At 44.2% G+C, this 12634-nt stretch overlaps 1 protein-coding gene and 1 long non-coding RNA gene across 2 annotated transcripts in view; both read right to left on the reverse strand.

The window, feature by feature from the left end:
- Nucleotides 1-12634, reverse strand: part of DOCK2 (dedicator of cytokinesis 2) — a 387891-nt gene that overhangs the window by 123680 nt on the left and 251577 nt on the right. The gene's annotated exons all lie outside the window — the stretch shown is intronic.
- Nucleotides 6387-10320, reverse strand: LOC121158376. Its single transcript, XR_005884187.1, has 2 exons — nucleotides 9738-10320; nucleotides 6387-9685 (listed from the first exon to the last, which is right to left on the reverse strand). It is a non-coding gene; the product is annotated as an uncharacterized LOC121158376 (long non-coding RNA).

Raw genomic sequence — 12634 nt, forward strand, 5'->3', positions numbered from 1 at the left:
AGGGGATGGCCCAAGCCCTCAGACGTTTGTAGCCATGTGGGAGATCGGATGAAATTCCTGGTCCAGCCTGGTGAATCATCAGTGGATGGAAAATCTCTCTATATATCTCCCCCATACATATATTTGTGTGTGTCCATTATAGAAATATACATATACTTCTTAATATATGTGTGTGTTTAGATATAAAACTGCCTTTCAAATAAATCTTCGGGGGATATAAACAGTACCTAGGAAGAATAAATGAGCTATGCAGCACCATGTCAGACCTACAATGCTAGCCCCATTAACGTATGTTCTATTATCATTTCTGTTGTATTTATTGCCACTGATTTTTCCCTGGAAGATCCGAAGAGCATATATATTTTCTACTTTGTCCTGATCTCTTATCATATAATAATGGATTTCCTTCAAGTGTAGGAGGGAAGGAAACTATCGTTCATTGTATACCTGCTAAGGCATTATTATTGCAGAGTCATTGACTCACCGTGTGGATGATGACCCTTTTGCTCAGAGAGGTTTAGTGAGATCTCAAGGCCACACAGCTAGTAACCGGCACAGTCACAGGTATCTGCATTTCTTTCACAATTTCTTTCATGTTTTAAAATTCCTTCAAAATTTTCATTTTATTTTATTTGAGAGACAGAGGTGGAGAAAGAGACATATGGAAAGAGAGAGATTGAGAGCACCAGTCTGCTGGTGCACTCCCCAAATGCTTACAGTGGCCCTTGGGTAGGTCTAAAGCAGGGGCTGGGAACTGAATTCAGATCTCCCACTGGATTGGCAGGAACTCAAATACTTGGACCATCAACTTTTGCCTTCTAAGGTCTACACGAGAAGGAAGCTAGAAATCAGGAGCAAACACAACTCAAAGACACTCTGATGGGATACGGGCATCTCAGCTGATGTCTTAATCATGAAACCAAACACTTGCCTCTGTTATTAAATACATACTTTTCTGCCTGAATTGGGGAAAAGTAAAAAGAACCATGCCATGTTCCCTAATCTAGGAATTGAGGGTGTTCAAACATGAAAGTCCTTTTTTCCAGGTCATGTCAGAGACAACCTTGCAGGTGTACATGGGATTAAATTTGCCCAGTCATTTATCAGCTTTTCTCAGAGAACAGAGACTCCAGGGATCATTTCTGAAGGCAGACACATTGGAGAATGTGGTGGATATACATACGCCAAGGAACATGGAGACAGGCCAATGAGCCAAGAGATCTTTGAAAGGAAAGGATCTGAGCCATAAGCATCTACTAACCTAAAAGAACAGAAAAGCACCTCCTTGTAGTTAGAGACAGTGCAGCCAGCCCAGTCAGCCCATAGCAAGGGAAATTGCTACAGCTGTTCAAAAGGGCAAGGATCCAGTAACCACAGTGGCTACCACATTTGTAGCTGCTTTTTGTAACCGTGAAATTATTCATAAACCTCCTCGCTCGTGGGATTTTCCTAGATGTTACTAAGCAGGTGTCACTGTCCCCATTTCACAGGTTGGAAAACTAAGGTTAAGAGTGGGAAAATATCCTGCCAAGGTCACATTGTTCAATAAGGGATGGAGCTGGGATGAAGTGGTATGCTGTTAAAGACTGGCAAGTGACAAGCCTCCCTGGTACTCAGTACACAAGGCTGGCTGCTCTCCCCTCCTGCCTCCCTATCTTCTGTGGACTCTGCACCTTCAATGTCTCAGGACACAACTGTGCACCTGTTCCTTTTCACAAGCAAGGCGAGGCCACTCCTGCCACATAGTGATTTTGACAATCCTTGCTGCACCTTAGAGGATCTGCAGTTTTGTTTTGAGGTGTCCTGGACCGCACCACACCGTAAGCACCGCGTCTGCACTAGGGCAAGTGGCAGAAAGCAATGGCGGGGCGGGGGAGGGCAGAGGGCTGGGCAGCCTTGCAAGCTGGGGCTTCTGGTGTGTCATCTTCCTTCTCTGCACCTTACTTTGCCCAGCTGTCTAATGGGTCCTCAAAAGGAACCACTGTCCTGGTTATGATAAAAGGACACCACCCCAGCAGAGTGCTGAGCTGGGCGCAGGCATGCGGTAAGGGCTTTCTAAATGCTAATTATGAGTTCACAGACTTGAGAAATTATAGAATCACACTGTGCTAAGGTTTCCAGAAGGCCCCTTGAAACCAATTAGGCTGACCTTCTCACTTCATAGAGAAGGTAAATGGGGCCTCCATAAGGAAAGTGACTTTTTTAAATGTTTGCAAAGAATGAAGTGGCAGAGATGGCACTAGAGCCAGTTCTATTTGCTTCCCAATTCAAGTAAGTCCCTTATCCCAGGGAAAAGTTTCTCAAATACAAGGAATCTCAGGTTCACAGGCAGAGCTCAGTCACTGAGCTCTGATCTCAAATGTCCCCAAATAGGAAGTCTGTGTGGGCCTGGTAATGTGCATTTCAAAAGCTCCCAGCTGAAGCTGTGGGAGCTGTTCCCCAGGAACCACAGCTCTAATACCACAGCCTGCAGTCTATGGACTTCAACACCTGGGGCTGGGCTTGGAGGGGTGCATAGGGAGGCTGGGGCAGGCAAATGAATATAGAACAGCTACACTGGGAGCTGAGGGTGACTGAAGGTCATGCCAGGTCTCATGGGAGCCAGTGCTACTCAGCATACTGCAGAAATGTAGAGCTGCCCGCTTTCCTGAAAGCCAAAAACCTGTCTCTGAAAGCTCCTAGCGGCTAAGTGCTAATGACCAACCCCTTTGCTGGCAAAACAGATACTAATAAGTCACAGCCTTGTGTTGGATGTGGCCTTTGGGCCATGCGTTGGGGGCCCTGGCACTGCCCTGGGCCTTAGGGGCTGAATGTTAGGGCAGTCCCAAACCTGCAGACAGCTTCCGCTTGCTCTACAAAAGGAATCAGGGATAGCACCAATGAGTATTTTGAAGCCAAAGCATCCATTCACATTCCGGAAGCATTCTCCCAAGCGTAAACCTGAGTTCACCAAGATATATCAGGAAGTAGGGACATTCACTGTCTGGGGGATGGGGGAGAGAAGATTCAGTGTTACCCTCTGTGGCATAAAAAGAGACATGGCAGGGCATGTGCCCGAGACATACAGCCAGCCGGCACTCTTCACAGCCCTCTGCTCACTTCTCTTTGTGGGCCTTGTGTATCAACAACCAAGTCTGCTCTATGCCCGCAATCTACCCCATATTTTCCTGCTGGCCTCACTGAATACTAGCGATACTGAGAAGGGATGGGTATCATTTCAGCTGGGCAAGCAAACCTATGCTGCATGCTGATAGCGAGCCTGAGTTGTGGCCAATAATTCAGGTGTTCATGCCAGAACCTGGAAAGCGACAGAGAGAGAGTGCCTGACAGTGAACCTTCTAGAAGGTACAGGAGTGGCGTTCCTGCTTCCCAAAGGCATGGGGTCTCTCTGGAGGAGGGCGAGGGGCAGAGATTACATCCTCTGTATCTGTGTTGTTCACAGGAGTTAAGACCAACTCTCACATGCCTCGAACCTGCATCCTAGAAAAATCTACTGATGGTGCCATCTTGGTGAAAAACTCCTCCTCCTTAGTCCAGAGGGGAGCTAGGATAGAAAAATTACAGTTTTCTGTAAAATATGGAAATAGATGCTTGCAAACGAGTTTAAATTTATGATAATCTCCCAATACCTCAAGACATCCCACTTGAACATCTGTGTGGTTCATGGACGAGTGCATGAACTGTTGCTAATCAGAAATGCATTGTGCCAGCTCCACAGACCCATGTTTCGGGATGTTTTCAGCTCTCTCCCCATCCTACTCAGTCTGCCTCTAAGTTAATTAGACCATGGGAGAGGCATGGATGACTTGATGATTCAGAGTAACCAAAAGTCACTGGGGAGAAAGAATAGAGTCGGGAAGATATTTTTCTTGCCTTGACAGCTGATTTTTTTTTTAAACTCCCTTCTCCATCACCCATACCCACTCTGCCATAAATAAGATATACTACAGACTTTCTCAGGTGTCAAGATCTTAATGAGAGAATCTGCTTTCTGACACCTCAGAAAAGGTCAATAAAGAAGAAAGAAATTAGAGACAGCCCCGCATCCTCTCGTGTTGAACGGTCTCGGCTCATCACGCTCACGGGCAGTGGTTGGAATTGTGATTTTGCAACTGCAAGAACAGATGTGAAGCCTAAATGATATGGGGGAGCTTTATTTTTGAATGTGCATATTTTTAAATTGGAGAAGAGGAAGGAGAATCTGATGTTTACAGGTGACAGACTCCCGCTGCACAGAGACCCTGCTGTTCAGCCGAAAGTGAAATCCGCAGCTTCCCCCAAAGACACCCCCTCCCCGTCCCTTCCCCCAGAGAAATACTGGGCTGTGCAAATGCCCACTGCTTTCCTGTGGCCAAGCGTGCCCCATCCAGATTGCTTTTCCTGCAACAATCAACATGATCTTTCCCACCCGGAGTCAGGCCATGTCCTGCTGAATTCCTTTCTGTGGTTTTTATAGCTACTTAATATAAAGTCCAGAATCATGGAGATGGCCAAGGTTCTGCTATATCTAGATTCTTCTCTTTTTCTTCACCACACATCTTGCCTTTTGCATGCCACTTGTTCTCGCCCCACAGGCCCATTGCCCTTCTTGCTCCCCTTGGCCTCCATAACCCTCTGCCTCCTCTGCCCTTTCCCCAACAAAGGTTCCTTATCATCCCTCTTCCATTTGAGAGACTAAAGACCCAAGAGTGTCTGGCTTGATGAACCTGCCAACCAAACCATCCCCACCCAGCAGGCTCACTGTTGGAGTTCAATTCTGAAGGTCCCAAGAGTTCACTGAAAGCAGGGTTTCACAATGCTGGCACTTTAGGTGCTCTGTCAGGTCTGGAAGTTGCCTTGTGAAGCACCAATTGCTGCTTGTCGCAACTAGGTGTCAGATGCAACCCCCAAGATGTGATACCCAAATATGTACTCAGGCTTTGCTAAATATCCATTGGGAGGCAAAGCAGGCCCAAGTTGAGAAATATTAAGAGTGTGACACAAAGTGGTACCTCTGTGAAGTGTTACTATGTTCCCTACGTCATTTTCACTGCTTTTAATTTTTCTAAATTTTTTATTTGAAAGGCAGAGTTACACAGAAGAAGGTGAGAACAGACAGATCCTCCATCCAATGGTTCAGTACCCAAATGGCCACAATGGTCAGAGCTGAGCCGATCTGAAGCCAAGAGCTTCTTCCAAGTCTCCCACACGGGTGCAGATACCCAAGGACTTGAGCCATTCACTACTTTCCCAGGTAATAAGTAGAGAGCTAGATTGGAACTGGAAGTTGGAACAGTCGGGATAAGAATCAGTGCCTGTTTGGGTTGTAAGCACAAGAGGCAAAGGACTAGCCTGATATGCCACCATGCTGTCCCCTTCTCTGCCTTCCGCCCCTAACCCCACAGTTCTGTTTCTAGCACTTAAGATACTGATAAGGAAAACAGCGGTATAGGTGCTGGTCTAGTGAAGGACTGGGGATTCTGGGACCCACCTAATACTCCTCCTCCCCCATATTCATCCCTTGGACTCTGAAAAACATTGTTAGAAAACTCTGGGGTGGGAGCTTGGCCTAGGATTTCAGCTGCTTCTGTTCCCCATGGGAATACCTGGTTTGAATTTCTAGCTCGAACTCTTAGCTCCAGTTTTCTGCCAATACCAATGCAGACCCTAGGAAACAGGGATGATGGCTCAAGCAACTGGGCCCCTGACATTCATACAAAAGACCCAGAGGAACTTTTGGCTTTACTCTAGCCAAGCTTTAGCTGTTGCAGGCATTTGCAGAGTGAAGTAGTTGATGGGAGTTCTCCATTTCTCTGTCTCTGCATGCCAAACAAAAATTTTTTAAAAATAGAAAATGCTTAAGAAAAAGTGGAGTGTTTGAGTTTGAAAGTAAAGAATAAAGGATCATTCTGACATTTCTTAGCAAGGTAATCTCAAGCAATCATTTAGATGCTCAGAGTCTCCACTTTCCTATCTTTAAATTGCGAAAAGACGGTGTCTACCCTACAGGATTGTGGTGAGGGCTATGTGAGTTAGGATGAGCCAAGTGCTTACTCTAGGCAAAATAGACAGGAGGTGAAAACGAAAGGGAGAAACTCCCTCTTATTTCACGCCCTTCAGCAATGTTAATGAGAGATGAGCTCCTGATAAGAACTTTAAACATCGTACTAATTTTATAAGCAAACAAATATTTGGATATGGAAGAACATAAAGAATACAATTATTTTCATGAAAGAGAGAAACTAACAGATATTTTTAGAGTTGGTAGCTGTCTGGGGTCCACTGTCAATATTTCTCAACTAGAAGCTATGGAGGTGCTGGGAGCACTTTGCCCTGTAGGCATAACCCCCAGAGCCAGGGAATCAGGTGGCTGTTAGCTAGAATGGCCACATCTGAGGTTAGAGTGAATGGCTGTATCTGTTGTAAAACTTCACAGCTCCCAGAGTCTAAAGATTTTCATCTGCTGAGTGTTTACTCTTGCTACACGTAAAGGTTAAGTCCATGGTCTGCTCTTTCCCCATTATACCATCAAGGGCAGGAGAAGATATGAAAGCAGAGAAGTGAGAAACAGCTGGCAGAATGGAGACAGCGAGACTCACTATCTGCGAGAGAGAAGGAACATTCGATCTCATTGAGATTGGTGACCAAGTGGGGTAGCTGTCACTGCTCCAACGCCTGCAGGGTGTACTAAGGCACATCAGAATGTCGCCCTTGGACAGTTTCCATCCAGTAGAAGAGATGCTACCGGGCAGAATTATTACAGAACGAAGGTGAATAAGTAAGAGTTTTTTAAAAAAGGGATAGGGAATGATAAAGACTCTTCTCTCTAATTGCAAAAATAGAAAATTATAATACCTATCTCATTGGGTTGCTGTGGGTATTACATGATTGGATGCATATAAGGAGGTCAGGATAGGTCCATGCTAAGTATACAACCACACATTCTGTCCATCATTATTGTTATCAGTATTATCAGCTCTGTCTTGCCATGAACAGATAAACATGGCTCCACTCCGAGAATTTTCACCTTGTCAGCAGACAGACTCTAGCTGATCTCCATTGCACATTTAAGGAAACCACAGGTCAGGGAAGTGGGAAGTATCCATTCAAGACCACACAGTCAGGGGGTGATGGATCCAGGGTGCCATCCAAATCTCAGGTGCAGCACTCTTTGCCACATCCATGACTCTTAAAGAGCCAGACCATAAATACATAGGTTGTGAGGACCATAAGGTTCCTGCACTCACAACAGCTCTTCCTTTCACTGTAGCATGATAGCAGCTGCAGTTGGTAAACAAGTGGACATGGCTGTGTACAAAGCTTGTTAGAAAGGACATCTCACCTCTTCCTCTGTTCACCAGAGATCATGCCGATCCCACAGAGCCTTGGAGTACCTGTGGAAGAGCAGCAGCAGCAGAGCTGTGGGAAACCCACTTGTGATGGAGAGGTGTGGTTTGATTTTTTTTTCTCTAAGGATGTTTGAATTATTAAGTGTCTGGCTCATTAAGTGAAGGGTGCTGTTATAATTTTATCACTGGAGATAAAATTGCTGTTTAAATTGAGTTTTGCCAATTTAGCTAATTTACTAAGTGGGCATTGCCACGTCTTAATTACTATTCTCTGATCAGAGATTATTCATGGGGACAATGCAGCCTGGGGCCAGCAAACCCATATAGGTTGCAATGCATATCCCTTCCTTCCATCCCAGGAGGTCTGTGTACTCCATGGGGCACTCAATCCTATAACGGATCAGTCACCAGAAGGGGTTTTCCAATACTGTCAAAATGTCTTCCAATCCATAAAGAAGCCTGATAACCAATAATCTTATGATAGAGTTCTGATGATTCTCCATGCCTCCCCCATGATCCAGATGTTGCATAGAGGAAATGTCATCATTTATTTTGGTTATCTTTACAATCAGCAGTTTCCCCTTCTTGGCATTGGATCTGCCATTAATGGGCTGTGAGATCTTGGAGAAATCACTACACCTGCTGATACCTCGTCCATGAAATGACCAGTCAGTTGCAGGGTTTCAGAGCAAGGCCAAGATTAGTAGTGGTGAGGTCAGTAAGGAGCTCTGAGCTTGTAAGTCCCTCCTTCAGTGTCCCTCCCTGGATAACTCCCAGCCTACCTCCCCGCACAACTCTGTTCTATAAGCACAGACAAACCCTTCTCTGTAACATGAGATGAGGCAGCAGCAGCCTTCTTGGGTCTCAAAAAATTCTGTGCTGCAGGGAACACACTCCATGTGTACAATCAATGTGCAACTCCTGTTGATTTTGTTCTATATCTCCCAAAGGGAAGACAGCTGTTTCTGTAATATTTTCCCACAACTAGGAAACTATTTTGTTCTTATTTGCAAAAAAAAAGTTCTCAGGAAACAGAAAGATACATCTTTAGAGTTGCCTTCCCAAGATAAAATCTATACTAACCTCCTAAAGGCTGTTGGCCTGGCCTTTTACTAGTTGTGTTTAGAGGCATGAAACTGCAACCATTAAACACATAGCTGATATACAATGTTGTTTCCTGCCCACTCTGTTGAGTAAATGTCATTCTTAATTATCATTTATCTGCAGGGGTTTTGAGGTATAATGCCTCCTTCCACCAGAAATGTCTGATTTTTTAAATATTTTTTGGAGAAGCCATTATTCTCCTCGGAAGTCAGTGTACTGTGCACAATTTGACAAGTTTTAAGACATAATGTTGCGGTTGGAGCTCTAAGCAAAATAACACAGCAATGAAAGATGACTTGCCCACATCCGCAGTGTTCATCACTGCCTCACTTGGAAGACCTTCATTTCACCGCAGAGTAGGTAGGACATGGGAAAGCCCTGACTTCTCAATGAAAGTATGTTAGTGTTCACTTCTTAATACAGTCTCCAGAACTTGATCTGTTCATCAAAAGGCTGCTGTTCACAGGTGGTATTGCTGTTGGAAATTGGTTCTCGATTGAAAGATCTCTATCTAGCTATCTATATAGCACATTATACTTTGGAAATTTAGCATAAAAGAAGAGAAAGGAAAGCAAAGCGGTCCAAATGTCACTGCAAACTGATTGAGGGATGGAAAGACACACCTACTACTTGGTTTTCCTACAATGGAATGCAGTTGAAGCCCTCTCCTTTGCAGATTTTAAATTTTGATCCCATAATGTATAGGAGAGACGATCTTGGAGTTAACTCACAGATCTCGGCTCCTACAAAAGTGTGCAAATTCACTGTGAATTGGTAACCGCACAGTGGGCTGCAGATCATTCCTGTAAGGAAGAGTCTTCAAGAAGTTCGCGAACTTTTTGTTGTTGTTGCCAACATTTCTGAAGCCCGTGCTTGTGAGGAGTACTCAAAAAGTTCATGGAGAATGTGCACTTTAGAAAAACTGCACATTTTTGCACATGCTTCACTTTTTACAGAATTTCCTTTTCCATGAACATTTTGAAGTCAACTCATTCACTGCTGCCCCCTCTTATCAAAGGAGTTCTTCAAAGTGCAGTCCAAGTTGTCTTGACTACAATTTACCACTCAACAGATTCCCTCGTCCAGAGATGACACCCCTCATCTCAATTGGTCACATCCGGAACATGCTAATAGTATATCAACACCAGCTCTATAAAAAAAACACCTGCTCACATTGTTTTAAACTCAGAGTTGATATCAAGCTCAAATAGAGTATAGTTACTTTGGCCATGTATCCTGGTTGATTGATTAACCTATTAGCAGATGATGCTAAAATTAATATATCACACAGCTCATGATGGTAACCTATTAGCAGATGATGCTAAAATTAATATATCACACAGCTCATGATGGAGCCATCAGTGCTGATGGCATGGTAACTAACGTTGAGTGTCGGCCCACGGGCAGTCCATGGGCAGCGCAATGCTGACACTGGGTGCACACAATCATGTATTATCACACAGCAACATTCTATCTCCAGCTTTATTCCAGAAATGAAGGAGACAAGGATTAGCAAGGGGACTTGTCAAGCCCAAGGTCATGCATTTCAAAATGAAAGGATTTCATGAGTTCAGTGCATATAGTTTGGTTAGGAGGATTGTGGCTGTTGACAAGTACTCCACTTCCTTGCGTGCGTGCATGTGCAGGTTTTCATTGCAGCATGTCAAGCACTATGCAAGCTACTGAAAATGGTCTGCCTTCAGAATGGATGTGTAATGGGCATAGGGATAGGTAAATCAGTGGGAACAATATGGAATAAAACTAGCTTGTATCTGCTGCAGGGATGACTACCAGACTATCTAAGGGAATTGCACATCAGCCCTGGAGATCAGGAAAGTTTTCCCTGGAAAAAATGGCCAAGGGGGCTGTCTTATTCCAAAGAAGTAAAAAAATATATATATACCTGATTGCATTTCTATTAAATGAAAAACAAAGCAAATGACAGAATCTGTGCTTCTGCCAACCCCCAACTGGGACTCCCCCTTTATCTCCTGCCTCAGCACTTCTCAACCTGAGGACTCACAACCCACACACACAGGAAGAAAGCTGCAAATGTGACTACTGATCAATGCACAGGATGAACAAAGGGAAGATTGGCACTCTCAGCCCTGGCTGCTTAAACCTATCATTAGCCATAGATTCTGGACAAGCTGAGTGAAGAAGAAGGCAGAAAAGCACATAAGGTCCCTAAGTCAGCACCATTAACGATATCACCAGTAATAAGTTCAGGAAGTGCTGGATGCTCCCTTGGGCATACTTTGCTCATTCCTCACTGTGATTACAGTAAGTCTGGACTCCAGCCACCCCTCATCCATTCCCTACCTCGTAAATCTGCCTGTTGAATGCAATCCAAGGAGGAAAGGCAAAGGTTGGCAACTGCCTGGAAGTTGGAGAAGTGGGGGTATGACCCCCAGACTGCTTGAAGGCTGGCATCCACACAGGTGCTCTGTGAGGTTGGCAGTATTCCCAGAACAGGGACCAGCAAGGTCCCTAGACTTCTACACATGTTGCTTTTCCCCACAAGGAAATGGGTTGAATAGGAGAAGGAAAGAAATGGGGTTGGATGAGGGATTGTTTTTGAAAAGATGGCCATAGGAGTAGGCTCCTTCTCCAGCAGAATTCTCTATCAGTATTACAATAAAGCAACGTCCTGAATTCATTTATGATGAGTCTTGATGCTCCTGATCATGACTAATTTATCAGAACAGGGAGAGCAGTCCTACAACAGTACCTTTCTACCTTCAGCCGCACAGGCTGCCTTACACAGTAATGAAATCCTAGTGATTACAGGTGGGGCCCAGGAGTCACTATTTAGATAGCCCAGAGATTCCAAGGCTCAGCCAAGGCTGAGAACCACAGCCCCAAAGGCCAAAGGATCGCAGGCTCCTGGTAAATAGGACCTGGTTTCCATGGCAACATATCACTCAGCTCCTCTCCCTTTCAAGGTACATCAAAAGGTGAATTATTTAATTTCTATGTCCTTATCCACACTCCATTTCAGGTGATAGGTCCTGAAGGATGGGTTGAGGCAATGACATAATCTTGCCTGTCCATACCCACTGAAGAAATAATTTCTTTTCAGAGAACAGCAGGCAAGTGCTAAGCCTGTGGAGAAAAGTTAGAACCTGATGCTGAAGGCAGGAGGGAGGTTTTTGTGCAGAATTGTGGTTTAAGGATACAGCATTGGTAGAAGAATATTCTAGTCGTTATTTTGTGTGTATATATCAGGACGATGTAGGGGTTTGGTATCAGATCTCTCCTTTAAAAGGACAAAAAAAAAATCCACAGTTTATTTGTAAACAGGATGCACAGGTAAACGGACAGGCTACACAGTTCAGTTCTAATACAAGTCATTTTTGGAGAACAAAATTTAGAGGAAAGTGAAATGGACTTTCACATTTGTTCGTATTGATTATTGTTGTTTGGATTATTTCAAACAAAGAGCATGGAAATATTGGCTTCTGGAGCCAGGTTTTTCCTCACCCAGAGGTCAGATTCATAAGTCCTGGGTCCATATAAGCCAAACACTAACTGCAGGAGCATCCGCGAGCACATTTTCCCCAAGGCTTTATGAGGAAGCACAGAACTCCATCCAAGGAGAAACTCTGGGCTTCCTCTGTCTGCCATCACTCACATGCCCATCTCTCCCTCTTACTTCTTGTCCTCTCCCTATCACATCCCTGCCTCTCTCCTCCTCTTTGTCTTATTTAAATCAGGTCCACCTCTTAGGTTAGATCCACAGCACAGCTTCTTTATGCCCTTTGTTCTCCTCACTTAAAGGAGAACACTCATGATCTTCATAAACAGGGAGTTCACCTACCCCTTGCTCCGTCTGTGCACAGGAGATGCCAAAAATGAGATATTTACTGTTAATACCTAATAGGCTTGCATCATCATCTGGCATATTATTTTACCCTAACTTACCTTTCCACTTGGGCATTAATTGTCGTATAGCATCTGTATGTATCTCTTCATTACAATAGAAGTATTAGTAATAGAAGTATTCTGACTACTGCTATATATATATATATATATATATATATATATATATATATATATATCTCCCAGCACCTATGGATGTTTCTAGTGTTTAGTAGCACCAGAGATTTTTATTGGTCATACAAATGAATAAATGAATGAATGACATTTTCCCTGACCTAAACTGAAGAAAGAGGGACAAAGAAAAGGGCAGGCAGGAGGGA

This window comes from Ochotona curzoniae, unplaced genomic scaffold, assembly GCF_017591425.1.
Source record: "Ochotona curzoniae isolate NIBS_2020 unplaced genomic scaffold, NIBS_Ocur_1.0 contig_1, whole genome shotgun sequence".
Lineage (NCBI taxonomy): Eukaryota > Metazoa > Chordata > Mammalia > Lagomorpha > Ochotonidae > Ochotona > Ochotona curzoniae.